The sequence below is a fragment of the Ciconia boyciana genome, chromosome 1 (assembly GCF_034638445.1).
Source record: "Ciconia boyciana chromosome 1, ASM3463844v1, whole genome shotgun sequence".
Classification (NCBI taxonomy): Eukaryota; Metazoa; Chordata; class Aves; order Ciconiiformes; family Ciconiidae; genus Ciconia; species Ciconia boyciana.
Genome location: NC_132934.1, coordinates 193,406,987 through 193,433,473, shown reverse-complemented (window position 1 = coordinate 193,433,473; position 26,487 = coordinate 193,406,987). Strand labels below are relative to the sequence as shown.

At 39.6% G+C, this 26,487-nt stretch overlaps 1 protein-coding gene across 4 annotated transcripts in view; it reads right to left on the bottom strand.

The window, feature by feature from the left end:
* Positions 1-26,487, bottom strand: part of DCLK1 (doublecortin like kinase 1) — a 249,765-nt gene that overhangs the window by 142,939 nt on the left and 80,339 nt on the right. Inside the window, exon 1 of one of the 4 annotated variants that reach the window (XM_072850362.1) lies at positions 2,609-2,731. The exons of the other annotated variants lie outside the window; for them this stretch is intronic. The gene's annotated coding sequence lies outside the window, so the exon portion shown is untranslated. Of the gene's footprint in view, positions 1-2,608; positions 2,732-26,487 lie in introns of those variants that run through there. 4 annotated transcript variants of the gene reach the window in all.

Sequence of the window (26,487 nt, the reverse complement as noted above, 5' to 3'; positions counted from 1 at the left end):
TGCATCACCTGCCCCAGCAAGGGCACATGGCATTCCTGGGAAAGAGTTGCATCAGCTCGGGAAAGCTCTTCCCTGCTTCAAAAAGCTGAAACACACCATAAACGAAAGTTAGAAAAAAAAGCCTTCGACGTTCCTTCTGTTGCCTCTCAAGCTCTGAGGTTACCTCCTGGCACACAATTAAAGCTGTCTTAAGAGTACTAAAAAAAAGCAGAGTCCACTGCATTACATCCATAAAATTAAAAACTCAAGCTCGTTATGGAATGACATATTAAACAGTGTTTCAGGAGGACTGAGGCTTGCACTATTATGACTATTTAAATGAGAAAAGAATAATCTGTCTGAGAGAAGAAACCATGAGCCCAGCCCTGAGGAATGATACCTACACTACCTTGTGCCTCTTCTGCAAGCCTCTATTTCCCACTAACAGAAATAAAGGATTTAACCCAAACCCAGTTAAGAAAAAGTTTGAAATAAGTTTTTTCTATCATAAATTTACCTAACAGAAAATCCTTTCTGTTGCTAAGCAGCACTAACTGTTAAATCCAGTTAAGTTTATAGTTGGCATATTATATGCAGGGGGCCATGCTGCCATACTTTGGATGCAAGGAGGCCATGCAACTCTGTAGCTCTGAAATTACCGCGTTCTCTCAGATACATGGACCACAATAGGTGAGAATGGGAGAGATCTCCCAGGATACCTATGCTTTTTGTTCCTCGTTCTACTGGTATTTTTCAACTTTTCAAAACACAACAAAATCCATATCCTTTGAGGTGAAAGATTTATGTATTCTTAAAAAAAATCCAGTTTCAAAAATAATGCTGCATTCCTGTGTAATCCTATCATTTGTTTGCTAAATCTGCTTCCCAGCAAAAGCTCTGCATTCCAACAATCGCTTACTTTCTTGTTACAGTCTTAGCTGCAGTGTCTTGATAAATAGATGTTTCCATGGAGATGACAAATGAATATCATCCATGTTGCAATGAGCTTCTGATTTCATCTTGAACCATTAGCTTTCAAACCACAGCTTATTCATTATTCATTTGCAGTAAGGAAATGGCTGAAACCCAGAGCATTACAGCAAATTAAAATCTGTGCATCCAGTCTAGAAGAAAGTACATTTGCACCATACAAAATGAACAAAAACTCCCTGGGATTAAAATAACGATCCTAGAAGCTGTCCTAAAGGCCTACAAAATTTTTCCCCTCAATTAATAGCATGCCTACATAAAGTATGGGAATTAAGACACATTTTAAATATGCAGGCAGGCAGGGAACTTTCAGGAGGAAAAAACAGTAGGTGACATTCAACTTTTTTACACTGTAAGAATGACACTAAATGCTCTTCAGAAACTCAGGAACAGGCAAAAACATAAATCATCAAAAATTTCACTTAATAGCTTAATAGGAACATGTAAATTTTAGTGCTTTTTGATTGTTCTTGTGTATTAAACCAGTATCTGATTCCCATTAAGAAAATGCCTTTCTTTTATCATTGGCTGACAGGTGACTGTAGTCTTTGGAAGCTCTGAGGGAGTCTAAGACAGAGAAGGAGAAAATATTTTCAGTCTTGCCATAACTAAAAACCTTCACAGTTGCTGCAGTTATTTTTTAAAAAGGACTTTAAAGCTCATGAGAGCTTTCCACTCTGCAGGAATAAATGCCTACTTTTGTCTGCTCAACTTAGAGAAATATTTATTCTTCTATATTTAAATAAATTAAAGGCAGTACAATTTTAAGATGGCCAATTACATTAACATACAATATCAGTGCAGTCCATCATCTGAAAACATTTTTTCAGTCTTAAGTCCTGGGCTAGAAGGAGGAAAAAAGTCAATGCACTGTTAGTGCTACAAGTAGCACCTTCTGAAATAAATTTTTTGTCTTCTGCCCTTTTACATATAAGGGCTTCAAATTTCTGGTAATTCAAAGAATATAAAATACTCTTTCTTAAATGCTGGCCTAAGACTAGCCTCCTTGGAAAGAAGGAGTCTGTGACCAATGCTTGAAAGACACAGCAGACACATGCACTGCAGTGTCACCTAATTTTTACTGCCTGCTCATTATCTGGCATTGCCTGTAACAGCATTCAAATTTAATATAATTAAGGTAGGCATGAACAGCATTCAAATTTAATATAATTAAGGTAGGCAGGAATTTTCTGGCTGATTTTGAGGTTGAAGATGTTTATATGTACATGACCTGAAAGACATTTTGTCTGGCTGAAAGTTATCGTGCATCTGATCCAGGGAAACAAAACAGGACATATAAAAGTGGGACGTCCTTCACACTTGCCCTGGTTAATAACACCCATGCTCCTGCTGTCTGAGCACTGGAGTTGTCCTGGAAAAAGCATGTCAATTAGAGTAAGTTATAACCAATTACATGTCTCATCATTTGAATTATTGTCCATTAAGAACTGACCTGAGTTTACAGAACACATTTCATTCATGTAATAGTCTTAATACCAGTGTGACAAGAGGTGGAAGGGTAACAAGAAATGATGAACAGAGATTACTTTGTTAGATGGAAAGGGGACAATGAGCAGTAGCTCATTTTTTCCACTAACACTACATGCCATTTTCATACTACTACTACTATCTTACCTACTTTCTCAGATTACCATGAAGCTGGAATGACCACACGCTCCACTGCACAAACAGCCATCTCCATAAAGTCTCTTCGTATATCACAGATGAGGCTTTATCCAAGCATAACATAGGGATGAGATGAAGCAAGCAATAAAGGCCAACTCTTATTCATGTCAAGAAATATGCAGACAGTCTAGACAAAGTGCTGAGCTCTTCCTGTGCAGGTTGCCTCACATAGAGTAGCATGTCTACTAAATGACCTTTTCTGCAGAAACACAAACTTGCCAGGGTGTTGCAGGGGGTTTTGTTGTTGCAGATGGGGATGGGGGAGAGGGGGAGAAGAGGAAACCACTGCCCAGCCTTTGCAACCTCTGAGGATTTGATCCACCACATTTAATTTAGGGAGCTTTTCCACTCTGAAGTCAAAATAGAAGTTGCAACTGAATCTGTCCATTATTGCGATTCACAGTAGTTAAGGTCTGGAGCTGCCTAAGGTTTGAAGTGAGACATGTGGGACATGGGCTGTCAGAAAATGGATTTGTCTCTCAGGCCTAACTCTTTTCTTATTTGGCAGGAAATGGGAAATGCTCTCTCTTCATCACGCTCTTCATTTGCCTCTGAGCACAGATCCGTAACCACCACGACAGCATGTTCTCTCTCACAAGCACAAATTGTAACTTTCTGAGGAAATAACAGCAACAGGCAGATAGACAAAGCCATGGAAACCTTTCACCACGGCACACTCAGGATTCCAGCATCAAGCTAGATGACCAATGGTGTGAAACACGTACGCTTTTCCCTTCGGAAGAAAAACAAGAAACCCCAGGATGGAACAAGGTGTTCCAGATAAAATATCATGGAGTACTGTTTTGTAACTTCCTAAGATAAACACACAAAAGACATTTGGTGATATTTACTGGAGCTAAAATGACCGCGGTGAACCCACTGTAGAGTACGCTGGATCTTCTGAAAGACAGTGTGATGTTATTAACTGTTATGTTTGCAAATACTTGTTTAACCTATAACTTCTCTTTGCTTGCTCTCTCATGCATTTATATAAACTTGTCACTGGTGTGCTTACCTGCTACAGCCTTTACCTTCTCCAACTGGATATGGAGAAGTAACTCCACAGGCAGACAGCACAAGACAGTCTGAAACCACTAATAAGTGAGCATACATGGTCCTTCAGCAGAAAAGTCACTGCGGCCACCCCACTTCACCTGATGCGGAAGGAAGCCTTGCTGTCTGACAGCTTCTCTGGTATTATTTTCAATTAGATGCTGTCACGCACAATACACTTGACCCTTCAAAATCTGCGGCTTCCAATTCATTTAGTGAACATAATCCTATATTTACTACTGTTTCAAATACCTTACAGCATTAAAAAATTCTGCAAGTTTAGATAATGTTCACGGGAAAACAAGAAGCCATACATTTATATAACTGACCGTTCCTGAGGTGATAGCAAAGTTTGAAAATCACAACCCTAAAAGTGCAGGACTGGAAACTGAGATGCAGGAAGGGCTAATTAGCAGTCATAACAGACTAATTAATGTACTGAGTCCCAAAAGGGAACAAAGGTTCATACCCCTGTAGCATTTGCACTATATAGATTTAACCCCTAGGCCTAGGAATGCACTCTTGTAGGTTCTGTTCCAAGCTCAATTTCAGTCTGACCTTCCAGAAACCACGAGGTGATTTGTTCCAGTTTAATCAATGTGTTACAGATATATTTTTTTCGTACATTGACATAGTATCCTGAGTTTGGAGAGTGTTCAGTAAAAAGCATAACGCAGAGAAGGAAGTTAATTTTTCTTGAGCACTGAAGAACCACCTAAATCTTCTGCTTTAAACCTAGAATAAGATATGAAAAGTTTATCAATGAAAACTATTTGGCCTTTGTTCAGTGACATGATATTAAAGCAAGAACACACAATCTTCAAAAAAAGTTTGCGCTAACATTATCCCTTTTCCTATTAGGAAATAACTAAAGTCCACAGAAGACAGTTTTTATTGTTAAGTTATACAATACCGTGATATTAGGGCAGAAAACAGCATTTCAAGCACAGAAACTCTGATTTACTCAAGCTGAAGTCCAATTGCATGGGCAGAAATAGGCTTATTCGCCCCACTTCAGCCAAGCATAGTTAACAGAAAGCAGCAAGTCTCTATACAACGTGGCCCAACAAGGCAGATATGACAGCCCAGAGCAGCTCTGTCACACCGTCGGGAAGCCATCCTGCCACAGCCTGAAGTCAAACTCAGTGTGCAGCACTATCCATAATCCACTATGAGCCATCGCAACCATCACCTACCAATGTCTGCTTGGCACAAAAAGCGGGAGAGGCCTAACTATGTCTTCGTGAAGATCCTCCCCAACTTACAAAAACAGGAGAAACATACTGAAACTAGGAACTGCTCACTTGCAGAACCACACTGCAGCATTTCTTCCCCAGTATTTCTACCTAGCGTCCACATTAGTGCAGCTTATCTACTTTTCTGCTTTCCTTCCCAGCTTGAGTACTTGGGGTGATTCCCCACATCCTGCCAGCAAGTAAAGGACTCAGAGATCTCTCAGCCGAAAAATTGTGGAAGAAGCTGCAACAGGATGGGAAAGCCGGAGCTATCTATGGTACTGTTAGTTCTGAAGCCCCTCATACGACCAGACTTGAAACCCTCCTGTCATCTCACAGTGGGAGAAGCCCCATGGAGAGCCAGGGGACAGAAGCTCAGAGTCTGTGACATTCCTGTGAGTGCCATTACAAGCCTTCACCCACACAGTCCATATTCACCTAGCATAAGTGGGGCCAAGCACACAGCATTTGACCACAGCGTTCTGTCAGCACAGAAGTCAAGCTCCATGGCTAAACAGCTCGCCAGGCATTTTCAGAATGTACATATAATCTTTGTAGTTTCCAGCCTGCTTGATGATGAACTGTAACCAGAATGGACAAAGCACCACTGCAAGGAAGAATCACTTTAATTTTAAATTACTACTTCTTTTCTGAAAGAGACCTTATTTTTGTCTCATGAAACCTGCTTTTCCTAATTTCTTCTGTGCAGAAGGGAGAACATATGCAATGTGTAGAGCTGGCTGCACTATGTATAGACAGATTATAGATCATCATCTTTGATGATCATGTTGAGTTCTTAAACCATTTGACATTTTTCACATCAGTGTCAGTCCCAGAAAACAGCAGGTAAATCTTCAGCAGCAGCTATTCAGCTATTTCTCTGTTACCAGCTAGGATAAAACTCAAACAACTCAACTGCTTTATACAGAAGATTTAGACCTTCCATCCTTTGGAGCAGGGACTACACCAAGGTCAAAGAAAAGCCTCATTTCTCTCCTTGTGAAAACTCCAATTTGCTCAGATTTTAAGGTGGGTGTGCATTATTCAAATGCGCATCCTATAGAAGCATATTAGAATCAGACAATCTCTTTTTCTAACACTCTGCCTCAATAGGGCAATTTCTATCCCCAGAAAGCGCAAAGCAGTATTAGGGAGATGTGCCCCTCCCAGTTCTACAGCACAAGAAACCAAAAAGCCCTATTTTTGCATGTGCAATTGCTGCTCCAACCACCAGATGCTACTGTGGCATTAGAATGGGAGCTGGGGGCTGCGGCTGCCACGCTCCCCATAGTCCCCTACTGGGGAATGGACATTATACAGTCTTTAATTACGTGATCATACACTACCTCATCCCCCGAGCAGGTGTCCTTTGGAAGAGTATAATGAAGAAAGCTATTATCTGTAGGATCGTCTTCATTTGCGGGAAAAGTTAACAGGTACGTATTGAACAAAATGAGACTGCAGGGGAAGAGGAGGGTGTCGCGGCTGAGGCTGCTGAACACAATGAAGCTGTGCTGCTAAAGAGACTGTTGAAAAGGGCTGCATAGTTGGGAGCCTGGGTACAGACACACCGTTCTCGCTATCCAGAATCAGAGGATATTTGAGACACTGTATTTCATCTCTCCATGTTTCCATTTCCTCTGTAAAATGGGGATAACACCTGCCAACGTCTCTGAAGGGACTTTGTAAGTATTAAACAAATAGTGGTTCTAACGCATTAATGCATTTATACAGGAACTATTAATAGCAGTAAGACTCTGCATCGCACACGGTATAGAGAAGAAAAAGATGGCTATTTAATACACAGCCATTCAGGTAATTTTGTTTTGTTTTTTAAAAAAAAGCTAAATGTGTACAAAACTCAAAAAAGGATACCTATCCAACATGTTCCAAGGACCTTTGATAGCATTACATATTTAAAATGCAGCAGCACAATTTGAACTCCAATCTCCTTCCAGGCACATCAGAAGGAAAATTCAGAAGCCAAGGTTAAGCAGAGGTTCTCCAGGAGGATGCCTGTAAGGCAGCCAGCACACCACGGCCACTGCTCCCTTACTGCAACAAAACTCAAGCTCTGGTTGCCTGGCATGAGGAGAATGATGGCCATGGTATCTCAAGGATGGCCAGATGACAAGAATGAAGATGGGGTGCAGAGAACAGGAATGGGTGACAAAGCCCATGATAAATAGTTCAAACAAGTATCCAAACTAGACTGGAAGCCTAGATTTAACACTTAACCCTTCAGCCATTTGCAGTCATTTTCCCTATCATGTTGCAGCCTCAATGAATGCCCAATAATCTTTGCATTACCTCCTTCCTGTTTGCTACAACAAAAACCTGAAGTCTGTGCACTGTCAACCAGAGGGTTTGAATCACGCAGAGATGGGATAATTAAAACCTCTCTAACTCTTCCTCCTTCCATGACCAGACCTGTCTTTTATATAGCAGCCCATGCCTGCTCACACTGGAGCAGCTCAGCAGGGAAACAGCTACTGTCCTGGAGGCTGATCTCTGCTGCCACAGGGTAGAAAGGAGGAGGAGAGGCACAGGGATAGAATTAGTAGCTTACCTTACTCAAAGCAAAGTCACCAAACTGAAGGTAATCATACCACAAGACAGAGAGAAATTATGCTTCCCCCCCCCCCCCTTTTTTTTTTAATCTTAGGATTGCAATGTCCTGATAAGCAATCAGACTCAAACATTTAAGCTCAACGTGCAGAACCTACAGTTCCTTTCTACGATCTCATTTTCTTTAGATAGCATTTTTCCTTCATCAAAAATAAATCCTTATCCCCCACACACCTGATTCTTGGCTACTTTCTAGAACCACAGTCAGTTCACAAGCCCAAAGCAGAGCTGCTGTCCTACTGCCTGCTGCCTTCCAGCAACCGTCCTGCACTGTCAGAGCTTCAGCCTTGCCTGCAGCCATTTAAACGTATGGCACACAGATCCCTTTCCTCTCATCTTCGTCCTTTTCCTCTGTCAGAGACAACAGGAACCTGTGACACAGGCCAGGTTTCCTCCCTTTCTTTTCCCTATGTATTTGCTGCTTCGTTCTGTGCTGCAGAGCATTCAGATAGATTCATAAAGGAATGTTGCTAAAATGGCATCACTAACCTAAGCAAATATCAGGAATTGCTTTTATCTGTACAACTGCCTGGAGCACAGCGCTCAGGGGTGCAGAACTAGGATGGGGTAAAGGACAGGAGCAAGAAGATCAAGGAGTGAGGTAGAAAGGGATAAAGGGTGAAAGACCGCTGTTCAAAAGCACAAAAGGATGCTAAGGCCAAGATCTTTCTGGGTGAGGACTTAGGGTTTGTAGCTTTTCCCAGTTACTACTCAACTGGATCTTACTGTCACAACTGGCTTGTGGTTGATTAAAGAAGGAAAGGGTTTATCATTTTATCTTGAATGTTACCAATGTTTCAAGAGATTTTTTGAAGCAACAGGACAGTTCTACTCCACTTTAAGTAATTTTTGCAGACTATTTTTCTGATGTAAGCCACAGTGAGTTTACAGAGACAAAGGCAGGGGGATGAAAGAATAATATAAACGTGTATTCATGTATGTTTGAGAGATAACAGCAACTGCATCTTAAGGTTTCCTCTATATTACCACAACTACATGCATCACAGGTTGAGTTTTGATTATTGATTAGTCTACTAATACAAGATTAACAGAATTTATTATTATACACATAATAATAGAATTTATTATTCTACTAAGTCACAATTTACTGAAAACTTAAATGTAGCATATAAAGAGTTTCTTGTTTTGCCCAAATAAAGCCCTAAACTAGCTTAAGGTTTTTCAGTGGCTTCAAAATTTGAACTATTTGAACACTTTGCCCCATGGAAAAAGTAATCAGCTCCTTCATTGCATAAGCATGGCTAGGACACTTGTCCTTATGAGATCCCACCAATTCCAAATTTTCAAGATCACAAAGACAGGACAGTGAGAGGAACCAAGCCAGCAGAAACAGTCACAGCTGGAACTGAAACTAGGGTAATCCAAAATGAAGTACTGTAATACTGAGCAGGATGGGGAGGCAGAACTTCATCTTTTGGTCTTGTAGTAAAATAGGTGCAACCACCATGAAAAACTAGAGTCTAAAGAAGTAAATTATAGATGCCTGCTCTTTGCTTAGGTGGGGTCAATCCAGTGAATGTTTTAAGTCCTGTCAAATGAACTAGCAAGTGATGTCAAGGGCAGAAGCAGTTTCCGCAGCATAGTACACAATTCCCCTACACTAGAAAAGTAAATTGGGAGACCATAGGCTTTGCCACATTATTTCTTGGACAAGTGCTGGATGGCTGCTCTGGAAACACTTGATAAGAAGAGGGAAGCTGCTAACTGAGAGCACAGCAGTCTCATGCGAGTAATACTGACTGCAGAGAGCAGGAGACGCCACCTGACATGTTTCTTCCCTACCCACGGGGACATGGGATTAGAGGCTAGTGAGTGAGAGAGAGGAGCTACCTTCATCTAGTCCACGCAGTAGATTCTTGGAAGGAGTGAACAGACATTGATAGACGGTGCCAGGTACAGAGCACTGTATCTGTCAAGAACTGTGCAGGAACCACTCAATGCAATAAGCCCCCACCCCTAAAGAGAGAAACACACATGCCACTTTTTGCGTGCTGATGGAGGAACCTCCAAAAATGTATCCACATAGGAGTCTCTTGACAGGACAAAGAGACATAGGAATCAGATTTTGAGTTCAATTTACCTTCCCACGAAGAAGTCCCCACAGAATAAAGGAAAGAAAAGTTAGTTTTGTAGTGACAACCAGGCAACACATCTCTGGAAATGAGAGGGGCAGCTGCTAGCTAAGGAACCTACCACAATCACAGGACTGCATTTATCAGAAGTTCATCTTCAAGGAGTAATTCCTTACCATGGGATGCAACCCATCTGAAAACCAATGCTTTAAGAACAAGTGCTCTCACTTCTACACGGGTCCAGTCTTGGCTCCTCCTCCACATCAGAAACCAGAAAGATTAATTGCCAAGCATCTTCTATTGAAATCTAGGCCTATAAGTGAATGCCACTTAGGCCTCTCTGGGGCCTTGATCTTCTGACAGTGTCTCTATTTTCCCTGTCTTGCTGGATTAGAAAACAAGCCTCCCGACCTACCCTTCCAGATGTGGTTACTGTTTGACTGAGTGGGGCAGCTGGAGAGAAGCACGAACACTGCAGTTTCCTCTGCCTTGTAGGAATGGGTTGCAGTTCTCAGACTGTGTAGGTGCCTCAGAAGAACTTCAGGCCTCAGAAGCATCTAGAGTGTTGCTCATCTCCTACAGAAGGGGTAGCTATTCAGAAGATACTGTCTCTAGGTTCATTATCAAACTCCAAGTGCTTCCTAAAGAGAGGGATGTTGGGATTATCATCAAATTCCAACACTTCCCAAAGAGAGGGATATTAGGAGCAATAGTTTTGTTTCTTGTGAAGACTTTGCTCCTCTTAAAAAGTAATATAAATGGTGAGAGAAGAGATCATGTCACTAAGTTACACTTGGACAGAGTTTAACCACCTGACAAGAAATTCTGCTCGAACTCCCAGCACAGTTCAGCAGGAGCATTTTAAGCTTGTTTCAAGCAATGCCAGAAGAAATTTCACTTCTTTCTGCGAGCTTCTACCATCACACTGATAGCAATCACATTTTAACCATAGAAAACCTTTCAGAAGTAGTACTCAGCTGGCCTAAAAACAGCACTACTGATTGCAATGGAACTTGACTGCCATTTTCTATTCACAAACCCTTTCAGTTCTTACAGTGCACGCTGTTATGCAAGGTAATTTTCCAGTTATAATGAGGTTTAAAATAGCTAGAGAGACAATCTAGAACAAAATAGAGCACATGCAGTAGGTATTTCTTATGCATTTCAGCTTCATTATCAGTAAGGCTTCCAGCTACTTCCTGATACATTGATAGAGAAGTGTGACATTATTTTGATACAATTAAGCATAAGATTTGGATCTTAACTGATTGACCCTGAACTTAGGGCTGCTTTAATTTCTGTATGCTCACTCTTTTGCTTCAAAAGAATTTCCTTATTTCTTTAACTCTGCCAAATATGATACCGCAATAAGGTGAAAAAGAATTGCTAGGAGTCAGTGGCAGACAGCATCACAACTGTCTGTCTGCTGTGGCAAGTAGGGACATGCTCCCCCGTGGAAACAGTCACTGCCTGGGAAGATAAAGTGGCCCATATTGAATCTCGTGCTGCTGCAGAGAAAGAAACTTCTTCCAATATTAGTTTGTTAATTTAAAACTAGTGTGGAAATCTCTACTGTGTGCTCTTGTGACAGCAGTGCAGACAAATAGTGAGGCTCTCGCATGCATGTCAAAATAGTATTTTCCAGAAGATACTCTTTAGAAGAAACAGGAGCAAAATAGAATCCTTGTGTCAATTTTAATCTTCGTGCAGTGGTAAAACTGTGGATGAGGGTGGAGGTAGTTGCATTTGGATGGATTTTGCTGATCATGCATAGTTGTTTTTTTCCCGTATGACCACAATACAGTTAATAAAGCAGGATATGGAAGACAAAGCCAGATAAGCTCTCGTACACATCATTATGTACGTGGGAAATGCTAAATTCAAAACATCTAGATTTGCTGACTTCAGTCTCCCCAATGACAGACAATGTGTCTGAAAGTGGCAGGGAGCACCTGCAGATTTTCAGAAGCTGTCTCTGAGCCACTGCTCCAGCAGAATACAGTCCAGGCACGACGACTGCTTGCACTCAGACAAACCATGTGTCAGCTTTGCTGCGTGAGGACATGCGAAACTACTTAAATGTTGGCAATTCTCTGCCCTTCCGCAATTCCTAAAAGGTGCTGAGTCGGTGCCTGTGGAGGACAGACAGGTCCCATTACAGTTCATGTGGAAAGGGTCACAGAGCAGCACTGAGAACTGGCCCGTGGGACAGGAGCTCCGCAGCAGAAGGCTGTGTTGTGCCTCTCCAGCTGCCGAAGGACTCCCCCTTCCTTGTTCACCTTCACAGGCCTTTGGAGGATTAGGGAACTCATTTGCTAGTTTTCAAATGGTTGACTTGTGAAACAGTGCCATAAAATTCCCACTTTCCAAGGCAACCATCTCATCTAAGCATCTCAAGGACAACAGAGTCATGATTTTCCACACCTTTAGCCTGCCAATAAATGGCTTGGTGAGAAAACACATAAATGTTACAGGCCTGATTGCTTTCACATACAAGAAGCCTATTTTATGCACTGGCAACAGGAACTTCCTATGTATCTGTGCTACTTTAAATTAAGAAGCAGAAGTCTGTTGTGAGGGCCTCAATCATCTATACCTTAAGAGAGGTTTAGCCAATTTTCTTCGCACTCTTCTTTCTTCATTGCCATTGTAATACATCCCAGTTCTGAGGTCTACACTCTTTTCCAATCCATCAAACATTTCCAAGCACAGGGAAGATACAAGTTCAGTTTTATTAAGTAATTTAATTCCATCCCTAGTTCTAGCTTCTGATCCACCCTACTGAAAACATTTACTTAAATGCCACTTCCATTCAGAAAGGCAGATAAAAAAAAAATATGAGTAGTATGAAAAAAACATAATTACAGGCAAAGTGTTATTGAAAGGCACTTTCATTCTCATTTCTCCCCCTTCCACAATATTCCTTCTAGAAGAGCAGCTAAAATGCCAAAAAGTGCCATTCTGATTCAAGACCTCTCCACGTACATCTGACATTTTAGTGCAGCTCAACCTCATTTGCCCCTTTGCCTGTCTGCCTCGCCAGCCACCCAAACACTTACTCTCCAGAAATCAGTACCGAATCAGACTTTATCTCAATTGCCATTTTCTTCTTCTTCCCTTCCACTAGAATGAACAATACTGTTTTCCACCACTGCACAGTGACCGAGCTTTCACTTTCCCACACTTCCAAGATAGGAAACGTATGCCTGACTTTCTGTGAAACCAACAGCAGCATTTCACTGCATTTGTTTTTAAAACATTTTACCCAATAATCTTCCAGCAAAAAACAACTTATTAAATACTAAATTTGTCTTCTGGATAAAGAACTGTAAACTGATAATATAAGCACATTACCTCTAAAGTAATAATCACAATCTGAAAATTACTAGAGAACAGAAACAAGTCTGAACTGAATGCGTGAGCACACACTTGCAGCTCCAACAGAAGATGCTCCCCACCTTGGACTGACTACATATTTATTTCTTCCGTAACTATGGGCATAACTGATCGCAAAAAAATATTACAACTATTTTTTAGCTGTCCAGAACCTGTGGCTTGGCCTAGCAAAATAACATGGGCTAACAGCCTTTCTTGGCTTGGTGGTTAAACAAAAGCAGTTTAAGGTATCTTTTATCAAATCACACAACTGGAAAAGAGAGGAATAAATGGTAGCATGGTAAAAGCTGTAAAAGACAGAAAACCAGTAAGGAAATAAGACAAAGGAAAATTCTCACCTCCAAGGACTCAGGATACTGAAAATGTTCAAGCAAATTAAGAACAAAAGCACAAGTACAGGTTCTCTATGGATCAGGATGGCAAAGTTGCTAATGAAGATGCAGAAAAGGTTTGTCTACCCTGCATTTGGGAAGTGGCAGAAAAGTTACTGCATCAAGTCATGATAGAGTGTACTCCAGTCGCTTGATAACTGAAGAGAGTATCAGAAAGTATCTACTGCAAAAACAAACCTTTTAAAATCAGAAGAGCTGGGTAAGTATCATCCAAAAGTCTAGAAGAGATTAGCTGAAAAATAGTCTATCTTGCTGATATATAAATCTTTGGCTGCTACAGAATCTTTTAAAGACTGCAAGTGTACCAATAACAAAAGGTCATTTCAGATAACATTGGCAGACACACTCTAGTTAGCCTGACACCAGTCTTGATAAACATAATACATTTGAGAAATAAAGAATTAGAAGATAAGAATATAATTAGTGTTGGTCAATGCAATTCTGTGGAAAATCTATCTCATCAAATAAAGCTGGTTTTATTCTTCAATGAAATAACAATTTGGTTGATAAGGGTAACTACATAGATGCAACAGACAGATGAGACACCTGAGTTGTTATTGCATGACATTCTGATTCAAAAATTAGCACTATTCGTTATCAGTAAAGCACATAGTAACTGGATTAAGGTGGCTGAATAACAGGTCTCAAACAGTAGCTGCAACTGGGAAATCACCTTGAAAATACAGCATTTCCAGCAGGGATCCACAGGGACTGGCACTGGGCTTGATGATGTTTAACAGCATTTTTTTTCAGTCAGTGACCCCAAAATAAATATAATAAAGTTACTGCTGATGAGATTTGTGAGCAACAAGGATAGGCATGATATGCAAGAAGTGCCTTGCAAATCATGTTCTATAGATTTCTAATAATTCTGCAGTGCTGCTCTGGACGCTCAGGTGACATGTATACAAGTAAATTGAACATTTCCCTAAGGCAGGAGTGTACTAGTTAGCTGAGACCAAAAAGCATTCCAGGGAGCCTTCAAATAATTTAATGTTATGGACAATAGAGTTCCAGTGCCAGGAGATACTGTAGAGTCCAAGAAAGACAAAGAGCAAAGAAAAACATGTAAAACATGGCATATGAAAAAAACTGAGCAAACTGGAGTTGTTTAGTCTCGAGGAAAAAAATGACTTGGTCATAAGCATTTGTATATAGAAAGGACTACCGCATGGGAAAAGGGTATGTTGCTACGACAGAAGAAATTTAATTATAAGCAAGGAACATTTAGAGGTTAATCTTTAGGAAAAACTTTTTGACAGCAAGAACAGTAAAACACTGGAAAAGATTCCATGGAGAAGTTGCAGAATTCCTTGGCGGTTAAAGTTTTAGACAAACATATGCCAAGAGTTGGTTCTGCCTTGGAAAAGGGAGGCTGACTCAACAGGCCACTGACCCCTTTGGAGCCCTTTCAAATATTTTTCTCCCACAATACTATAACACACACAGAAAAAATGAATACAATTCCCTACTTCTGGGAAAACGGATATCCTTCTCCCTCTTATGGTGCCAAAACCTCATGTATTTACAGCATATCTTTTAACCAGCACAGATAAGAACATTTGCAAAGTCACAGAAACCCAAAGCCTAGATAGAAACATGTGAGTTCTGCTCGAGTATCTTCTTGTATTGACGAAAATAATTTAAAGACTTAGGCACTTTTCTGAGTAATTAGGTAAGATCTCTAGATACTCCCATTTTTGTTGTGCAGAGAAAAGTCTACCTCCAAATCAGTCTATTGTGGGTTTTTTGGTCACCTCATCTGTAAAGATGACATTATCTGTAACAAAGACAATCTTCATGTTTGCTGATCTTCAGCTTCCACGTGGAGAGCAGACACGAGGTGTCAAAAACAAATTAGTTTTACATTCTTATTCTTCTTGACAATACAAACTTTTCGAATATAAAGAGGACAGGATGCAGCAAGTTCTTCCTTTGTACACAAGGTATTTTTTCCTAGTAAAACACAGATTTATAACACGAAGTTTTTGAAAATATTAATTACATTTCTTAAGAGGACTATTATAAACACGATATACTTGGCATAGTTTGTAAAGCCAGAGTCTGTTTCTACATTTGGTCTCTCTTCCCTGGGTATGTCAAATACCCCTGCATGTCCCCCTTTGACAATTCATCTTTAAAAGAAAAGGAAAGAATAGAGCCAAGGGCTTCGAATCATCGTTCTGTGCCACACAGAGTACGTAAAAGACCACAGCATCCCCTAAGCCAGCATACCTGCAACAACATAAGAAGAGCAGGAACTGTTCTTTTTCCCTCAGAATACCCAACCTCAATTAAAAAAACATATTTCTAATGCCATGTGAAGCTAATGAGATACTAATCTCTCTGAGAGACTGAGTATCATCACTGTAGAATCAGTCTAAACCTATTTGATTTTGCTAACTCTGAAACTGATAACACTAGGGCAACAGTCCAACATCTGAGAGAAAGCAGCTTTACATTCAAACAAAATTTTTTGCCTTATCTGTAAATAGAAAATGCACTTTTAAGACTCTCACACACATGGGCTTATACAGGCAACTGTAACTTTCAGGACTTTTCAAGTATGTCTTCAGCTTAAATAACAGGCATCACATAAGACCTGTACATTATGGTCATATGCATTTTAAAGTTGAGATGGAAACTAAGAAGGAACTGAAAACCATGATCATTTGTGCTACCTCAGAAGGAACGTTATCTGTCCACTTGCCACATTAGTTTAACTCACTGCATTAACAGTAAACAGAGCTTAGAATCTAGTAATGTTTTTAATGGTTTACATTTTTCTATGAGAAATGACATTAGACTTTGGAACTAAATGTAAAAACTGTTTCCTATTTCTATTTGAGATCTATCACCTATTGCTCATGCGATCAGAAACAGCAAACAGTAATTCCCTATTTAACTTTCCCAAGTTATTCATGATTGTATGAACTTCAACTCCATTTCCCTTTTGTTGGCTTTCCTCTCCATGCTAAAAAGTTTGAGTCTTGGAAGAAGTTTCAAGTCTTTTTTCCATATCCTCTACTCTTCTCCGTACATCAGAGAAAAAACAGGGTTGGGCAGGACTGCATGCACAACTTGAGAAGTGTGCATGCCACTACAGTGCTGCGGGCATCGGCAGCATCTGCTGGTTTGTCTCCAAACCACTTCTAACACCCCATTTGCATCCTTGACCACTGCTGAATGTTGAAGCTGAGTCTTTCAAAATACAATCCATTTCAACTTCAAGATCTTTTTCCTTAACAGAAACATCTGATTTAGAAATGATTGAATGCCTAGTTAGGTACATCACTTTTCATCTGCTGACAAGAAGTTACATTTGTGCTTTCTTTCTGGCCAGTTGTTTAGTATCATGAAATACCTGTGTAAGTCTTTGCCACAAGCTTTAGCATTGACTTTCCCAACAGGAAACATGTCAACCCAACACTGATCCTTCTTCCTGGATATTCATGAGCATCATGAACAGGACAAGTCTTAGCACAGAACATTCTGGGACTTCACTATGAATCTGATCTTACTCCCACCATCTGTTTCTCAATTTTTCATTCATTAAAGGCTAAGCAGACCTTTTCTTTCCATGATGCTCCCTTACGTATCCAACTATTACTCCAACCATCTGAATGTAACTCGGATCATCATTTCTTGGCTGACATATAGAGCTCCACAAAAATGAACCTTGAAAAGAAATCTGAACTCGGAGGAGGTAAGAAAACTTATGGGCAATTCATATTGTACCATATTCATCCATGTACAAGAAATGGCACAGTCACAATCAAAATAAAATAACCTAAGCCTGTTTATTTATGAGTTATAATTTCCAAATAACTTACGATTTTTTCAAATGTTGGATATGGAACCAAGCTTCCCAAAGGTCAAATAATTGCAGGTTTTTTGTTGTGGTTTTTTTTTTTTTTTTTTAATTCATGCTTACCTCTATTTTTAGACCGATGACATTTTGTTTGCTTGTGCTTCTGGGGGGCTTCTGCCAGGAATAAAAGCAGCGTTTTACTGCATTCAATACTACTCTTTGCCTGCTGAAATTCTACATGGTTTTATTCTCCAGACTTACCTGTAGACCTCTCAGGCATCTTCTCACACATTAGATCTGATGCCTGTGATGAAGGTTGAGTCAAGTGAAAGCAAAAGGGTCAAAGAAAGCCCACAAAACAGCGCAGAGGACTGCAGGGAAGTGTGAGATAGGAGTCAATTCTGCAAGTCTGACTTGTACAGTAAAAGACTCGACAGCTCTGTTTGTACTCCACTTCTTTATCTCATCAGTCTGTGTTCCAGTTTAGTCTATAAATGGTTTTGGAAAAGACTATACTGTGTATTGTCCAAAACCTAGCAGAATAAAGTTAATACTGCTTGACCCACATGCAACACAGTTCTGCTGAAAACTCTTTATAACCAGACCGTTCCTTAGAAACACTTTCCTTTGTGCTCTCTGCTTCCTCTTCACATCTGCAGAAGTTATATCCATGTACCCTAACATCCACCCACATTTGCCCACAGAAAGGGGGCAATTGATCCATATGCTATTACCCAGTGTCTAGGTAACAGGTACCGCAACTTAAAACACCTCAGCCTAAGTTGTTCTGTGTTCGGCAATTAGAGGCTGGCTTACAAAATAATTTATTTTCAACTTTTCTTTAAATAGCATAAATCACAATCCTACAGTTGCATATCTGGACAAGAACAAGATACACGCAGACCTTTCCAAAGCCATTTGCTTGAATTTCCCTGTTGTCACTATGACCAAATTATTCCGTCAGCCTTACAAATTTCTGCAAGGGGCTGAAGGATTTGGGTTGAGTGGGGAGCGGATTTCATATCTTTCTTCCTAGAAGGAGAACCCTTAGGAACTTCCTTAAAGAGCGGATGCTAAAAGGCTACCATGACCTCACTTCATATGAAACCCAGACTGGATTCTCACTTAAGCAGGAGGTTAATGAGTTGAACAGTCTGACATATTCATTTGATAGGCAGTGATGAAAGGCCAGCTGTCAGATTTCATTTGTTTGAAGATAAGCTGATTTATTGCTTACAAGTAATATGGCTGGCACAGGGCATGTGTCTGAGTAATGGTATATTTCAAACACTATCACAGAAACAGTCAATTCTGGTAGAGTACACTCACTGTTCAGAAAAATAAATGCAATTTTTGAAATGCTGTTTCAAGCTATCACTTTTCTGTATCTTCCCATGTGAAAAAAAAAAAAAAAAAAAAGGAAAACATTTTTTTCCCCCCAATAAAAAAAAGAGGGTTTTTTTAATTTTTTTTTTTTCACACATCTAGCTGGTACACCACAACTAGTTGCTACCACTTACATCTATACATAGCCACTTTAATCATACTCACCTTTAAGTTTTAAAAACTGAATTGCAGTCTATTTATAGAGATTTGGGAAAGTTGTTTTGTTGGTGCTATAGCAATCAATGCTTTCAACTCTGCATATTCCCTCACTTTCCACTTGTATCAGTATCTCCTGATAGTCTTATGCTTTATCACCATTTTGGGTCAAAAGGAAAGCTCAGACCTACTAAATAACAAAGATCCAGAGAAATTAATTTAATAGCCAAAACTAGGCCTGCCACATGACTCAGAGTGTTACATTACTCTTTAATTACTACTGAACAAGGAGTTTTAAATGGGAAAAAGATTAAACAAATTGCCCTTACAGGACAACCAATGGAAGAAGAATTAAAAGCAGCAGCGGAGTCAACAGCGCTGAAGGACTACAAGGTACAGAAGCTGAGTGACAGGATAAGAAGCAGAAGATTGACAGGGGATACCAAGGTGAATCAGGACAATCAGAAAGGATGGATATAGTTACAGAGAAATTGGACAATGTACAAAAGTCAAATGAATTGCCCTTTTGCTGAGGGAAAAAATTAACCAAGGTAGAGGTTAAACAGAGAAAGTTCTCAAGCTGTTTAATAGAAAAGAAAGAGTGAGGAGGCTGGGGGGGGTATATTGGAGAATGCAGGAGCAGGGAAACGGAGGTGACCATCTACCACTGCCTGCCTGCTCCAAGGCCCAGTGGTTCTGAGATGGAGAAGCCTCCATAAGGAGCACTGTCAAAGGCGGGAGTTTAGACAGAGACCAACACAAAGACTAACCTCACGTGAAAAGAAGATTTTGGTTTTAAGATCCAAAGTGGGCATTCCAGAAAGAGTAAAAGAAGAGAAAGAAGAGAAAATCAGATAACCTGGTTTCTCTTGCCTCTGCAACTACTGCTCCATTTTCTGCCCTTCTCCAAGTTCACAGGCAGGAAGCATTTGCTCACTGTGTTCAGTCTTGGAATTCCCATCTCCATGCCTGCTCCACTTTTGGTTTTGCCTCTTGATGTCCACTGAAATTACTCTTGCCAAACTCACAAAGAATCTCTTCTTTGTCCCCACCCGTCTGCTACAAATCACTGTGTCCTCTTAACAATTTGTTGCATCAAGGAGCAGTAGTGCAATATCTGTAAACACCATTTAAAGGTGTTTGTAAAATGGGCTGTAGAAGAGATAAAAATGGATTAGTATTTCACCTACTTTTTTTTTTTTTTTTAACCAGACAGAAAATCTTAAAAGTACTTCAGTGGTTCATTAAAAAAGAGGACTCACTGTGGTAGTATTTATTTTATAAGGGTTATTTTAAATAATACCAGGTACACAGATTTGGTATCAGGAAACAATGCAATGGCATTTTATCTTAGTCAAGGGTATATATACTAGTGAAAATGAAGGCAGTAAGTCTTCTTGTGAGGCAAGGCTGGAAAGAAACCGCATGAGCCCCAGCAAGTAACAAAGCATCTGCAGCCAACAGGAAGCTCACGTTTCACATTTACCCAGAGTTTTGCAGAGATGATTTCTCAGGGAACAGCGCTTGAATTGTTCTCATTTTGCTTGGAAAAAAAAGGGCTACAGTCCTCATATGAAGAGGAAGCTCATAAGCTATTCACAATAGTAGCAGCATGAAAGAAACATTTATTGGTTTTGAAACAGGAAAAGAGGAAAAGGGAGTTGTATTAAGTGTCCTAGGCATCACCATCAAACCAACAAGGAAGCCTCCCACCAGGCTTCACCACAGCCACCACTTCCAACTCTTAATGCCAACTTATGCCACGCCTGTCCCTGCAGTACCCAAGTACCTCCACAGTTTGAAGTACTCGAGAGCTTCTCTCCCTGGTAACTAGCTGCCCTACCAAAAAAGGCTTCAGATGCTTGATGGCCTTAGTATGTATTTCTTCCAGCACAGGGCTTCAAAGTCATTTTTGTATTTCAGTCTTGAGGCAGGGTAATGAGGTGCCGTCTGATCTCACTACAGCAGTGTCCTCTGTTGGCCACCCTCTGCTGAAAACACTGCCTTGCACATGCACCTTTGCCTCTTAGAATGAACCGTGTCTCTCATGGGAAACCACCACCCTCACTATTCAGTCCCTTTGCAGAGATGCTTGGGTCAGTTCTGTGATGAACTTTACAACAGCTACAGCTTTGAAAGCTGCAGGCTGCTTAAAGAAATGTATGTTTATCAACTCGTACTGCTCTCATTACAAGAGCTGTTGCAAAAGTGGAAAAGAAATTAAAAGTCAGTATTGATTCTGAAGTTGTGCCAAGTGTATTCTGTAGTATATGAATTGTCTCTGTGACAGAAATTGCACATCCAGAAGGAGCATTCCTTCCTATCTGAAATAACAACTACCTACTGAAAAGTCGTCATTCAGCTGTAAAATCTAACATGAAAATCTTGTTGAAAAAAACCTGCTGAAGGGCAGTCCTTTAATGCAGGCAAATCTTTCTTCTGTATCTACTAAAACTCATTGTTTTCCCTTACTCAGTAGCATCAAATGACTACATTTTCCCATCAATGCTCATAGAGGGGAAACACTGAGAATATAAACTCACTGGTATGGCAGTATGCTTTTCCTGCTGTAAGCAATGGCATTTTTCCTGTGTCCTACACTGGGATCCTTGTGTTGACCAAGTAAAATTCTGTCCGATACTGCTGTTTTTGTCTCTATTTGCTGACAATTTTTGTCTCCCTTGTTTATGACCCATGTCCTCCTTGCTATGCTGCCAATTATCTCCTTAAATGCCTCAATCCTTAGAAACACTTGACCCCGAAGCCAAAACAAAAGTAGGTATGTACTTTCAGAAATGAAGGCATTCCTAAAAAGAGAGAGAGGATCAACAGATTCTCCTGTTTTTTTATTCCTATGGCAATTTTAAGCATCTCAAATTTATCATCCTTTCTGTCTGTGAAACAGACCTACGACATCTTGTAAGCTGTCACATTTTGAGTATGTGAGCAATACAGCTTTGCCTCCTGAATCTTATTCATAGGAAATTTTTTTCTCCATTCTTTTACTACAGTCCTAATTCCAGTTGAAACTGTTGCCATTACCTGGATTAATCCAATGGATTAACAGGTCATCTTTTTTTCTTTTAACTTTTAAATTACTATTTATTATTTTGTTGTTTATCATTCTTTTAACTTGCAGTTTTATTCCAATGATTATTTTCAAACTGTAGCACATTACCAATTAAAAAAAAATAGCAAATTACTTGTATTTATCTCCAAAATTATAAAGTTCTGTAATTATGAATAAAATTCAAATGGAGTCGGTAAGAACAATTTTTTTAAAGAACTGAAAATAAAGACCATTCTACCACTACTGAGATTAGTATTTGAGTCACCACAAGCAATGTGACATCCGGCAGGATGCCACAGTGTACATAGCTTGCCAAATTCAGATTGACCCTTGAGAAGCACACAGATGGAGAAAGTAGCCACCACACTTTGCACAGCCAACATACAGTGCAATATCTCTTTGCTTCTTGGAATGTAGATTACTCTTTCCTAAATACATTTTGATATATTTGACACCTGTATCCCAGCTAACAGACCTGGCCAGGTATGCAATGGTATATTTATGAGTAGTGGGGTGGTCCACACCCATTTTGTACCCCATGAGAACTTAGAGAAGAACAGTAGTAACACTGAACCCTGATCCTAAATTTCTGGATGTTTACCAAAAGCCCGTCTGCTGAAATGCACTGTATGATCCTACGGGAGTTTACATGAAAAGTCGATTTAATTTGGTTTAAAAAAATTCTGAAATTAAATGTACAACTCTCATCATCTGATTGACATCTACAAGTTACTAAAATCTTTGTGCTAGAATTGCATAGAAAAATCCTTTTGCATTAGAGCATCGTCTTTGTATTTCAAAAGCGTTCAGCCACTATCACTTGGAATGCAAGACAATTGGCATATCAGCATGATCCAGGATAATAATGCACTAGTTGAAATTAAGCCAAGCTCCAACATCATATCACTAAGCTGCTGCTGTATGCCAAGTAATTGTGTATCTGCAACATCGCACACAGAACCTATTTGCAAAGCATTTAAATTAGGTTGGCACATATTTCAAGACCTTTCCACAATAATGCAGACAAGCAATTATTCTAGTTGCATTCCTGCTTCTTAGATGTTAGGCCATAATTAGCTACCTTACAGATAAAAAGTGGAGGTCACAAAGACTTCTACCTGGAGACAGAACCTGGTGAAGAGATCAGTAGGAAGTTGGGAAGGGAAGTAAAATTAACCAGATGAAGAACAGTGTTTATGTAACCGAGACATATTATACTGCAGTATTTATTTTAGTTCCACGGGAAGGAACGACGTAGGAAGCAGAAATGACATTTTGTTTGGATCTTCTTCATTGAGCAGAACAAGGCAGGGTAACTCAGCTAGACAGACCCAGTAACATCAGAAGAAGAACACAGCAGTAGTCAAAAGATAGGCTCACAAAATTTCTTAACACTTCCACTAATGCCTAGATTTATATACTCCATGTATTTGAGCGTGACAGCTGAGCTCATCAGAGTTTCCGGCAAGAGAAAAGCCTATAAACAAGGGCATTGATGACAGCACTAGTGACCTGAGTGAAGAGACTGACCTGAGACTATGATACATGTCAGCTGTCACAGTGACAACCCAGTGCCTGTTTTACTCTGGATTTTTACATACTAGAAGTTAGAGAGAATTTTTTTAACCCTAGAAATGATGACATGCAACAGCAGCTATCAGCTAATTGCTTTTAACTGTGATTTTATTTGGTTTCAGAAAGAACAAAGATAACAATTTTCTGAAGTTTAGGTTTGTAGACCTCATTAGGATGATGGGGAAGAGCAGCTTTAACAGACAGCCTTACCAACATCCTGTAAAACTGATACTTTGAACACTGACCATAACATTTGCACAACCTTAGATGTAAGTTGCAGATGTCATATTTTAGCAGAAACGATGCAATCAACTCTCTACAAGTTAAACTATGAGTAAAGTCCTTATGATACCCAACACATTTCAAAGCCACATGCTGGAACAGAACCTATTTAACTAACCAAAGAAAAGTTGGGGTTTTAGTCAGCAGTTACACTTCACAATAGGTTTTTCTTTTCTTATAACTTCAGTTTTAGCCCACAACTCTGGTTACAGAAGGTTTCCATGGGAAACACTGCAGCCCGTGACCCAGCCTGAGAGGGGCACAGTGATGGAGATCCCTCCTGTGCTAAACAAAGGGCCAGCTTTGTTCCACAGAAGATTCCACAAGAGAGAAGGTAGGTGGTGGGCAGAAGCCCTAGTATGTTCTGTCCCACTCTGGACAGCTCTTAAAAAAAAGCACTCGGGGTTGTGCACTTCAGTAAAGAGCGAAATTGAGCACTATAAAAACTAGTCCTAAATAATCTACTTTCATTATGCTTTATAAAAATGGAATCTGGTCAGAGAACAACATTCCTAAATATTACTCAAGAACAATTTACATCTGTTTCACATGTCAGTTCAGTGCAACAAGCCCATATAGAAGAAAAGGCAAAAAAACCCCAAACCTAGGACTGCACTGAACCAGAAATGTGTTAACTGTTTTTGTATTATGACAGTATTTTAAATTCTGATAGAAATATATAGGACAGCCCCCGGTCTGTAAAGCTTACCTTTTATATAAATAATATGTCACTTAGGAAACAGAAAGACAGAGGAACTGATTTGTTATAGAAGTATGCGCTGAGAAGTTTCCTATATTTTGCCCAGTCTAGTGCTTTATCTACAGCACTACTTTCTGGAGGCAGACACTTTTTATAGGAAATGTTTCTTGATCTTGTAAAGTGTGAGGAAAACTGAAAACAAAACAAGACCTGGACTCATACTGCTATTTTTCATTAAAGCCAGGAAGCTGTTCTCACCTTGCCATGGACTAACTTTTCATCAATGCTCCACAGAACACCAAGGAACAGTGCTTGAAGCAATAAACTGAAATCATCAATAGCTTAGTAAATGTACTTCTTGTGTTTCTAGAATGAACATCAAGATGTGTCAAAGAACAGATGAAATCACCTAAGGTTTCACCTATCTCAAAATCAACCCAAGCATGTGCATAGACTGAGGAATATTAATAACAAGCTTTGTCTCATAAAGAAGCCAGCCAACACAAACAAGCTACACTTTGATACATAACTTTTGGAATGTCTTAGAAAATGAATAAAAATAATTTTTATTTGGTTAACAGCGCTGAGAAGACATGGCTCATCCCTTCCTGAAAAACTTACTCTACATTCAAAAAACCTGCAAAAGCACTAGGACCTACAAAAAAATGTGGAAGATAACATTTTTGTTGGAGAAAACAATAAAAAAGGGAAAAGATAAAGAAAATAAAGGCAGATGGGAGTTGGGAATGGTTAATTTTCTTTTTTTTAATCAATGCAGAGGCCAGTAATTTTATTTTCAAAGGTTTTTCTTTTTATTGCCTGTTACCATTTTTTACTGCAGCTTCAAGGGTGATGGTAGTGAAATACCCTTGTAGGGAAAATAACCTATTTTCTCAGCATAGTTGTTGGTATAGAACCTCCTCCTAGTGACCCCAATTCATATAATCTAAAAATCTTTAAAATCTTGAAACCATCCATACTCCAGGCTTAGCTTTAATTTAATCTTGGCCTGGTCTGAACTTCTGACTTCTGGAATCCAAACTAAACTGGTTTAGCCTTCATTAGCCCTACATCTATTCCTTAAGAACTTGCCACCTTGGAGACAAATCCTCTGCACACACAAATATCACAGAGGTGAAGGTCTTTGGCTTGGATTACTGTGTTACCTCAAAGCAAAATCCATATTAAAGGCCTTCTTCCAGTTCCCTTATTCCCCTGTTACCTGCTCACTTCCACCTAAAACTTGTCAGCATCTCTGCACAGAATCCTTCCTGTTCTGTCTTTCCCCCAAACTTTCTTCTTTTTTTCACCTTTCATTACATGTGTCTTGTCCTTCAGATGTTACTCAAATGACCCTCTCAGCCACTGGTTTCCAGCAATTTGAGGAAGTTTTAAGGCAAGATTCCTTTTAGAATTAACCATCCTGAGTTCCATATCCTATTTATATTTCTCTCTAATTAGTGCTGGGTACCTCCCACTATCGTTTTGTAAGAATCCCTGCATTATCAGGATTAAAGTTGAAGCTTACATTTAAATAAAGTATCAGTGTATACAGACTATGTTTCTTTCAAATGCTACAAAATTCACTGTATGTAACTTTGTAAAGCATTTCATCTATTTTTATAGGTTCTTTCAAAAAATACTAATTACCAATACAACCATCCCTCCTCCACAGCTTTGCCTCCTACAAGAAGCCTGAAATAATTGAAACTTTCATTTTACTTGGAACTTCCACTAGTAATTACCCTCTAATAGCACCTTTCAAAACCAATTCAAAATGCTTAGCCCCCAGGAAAAAGTCTTAAAAAAAATGCTGCAAAGTATACTAGTCAGCTCCAGCTTCTGGATACTTGAAAAATACTATTATTTCTGGTGATCTCAAATTATGTTTTTTTCTAGGGGAGTCAACAGTGACCACTAATACAAACAAGTATCATGTGACAAGGTAAAAATAAAAAGGTGTTTTAGCAGACCCCACACCTTTCATACATTTGAACAACTAACCGTCTACCAGGACTTTCCTACTTCCGCTGTCCACAGTCAGAACAAGAGACT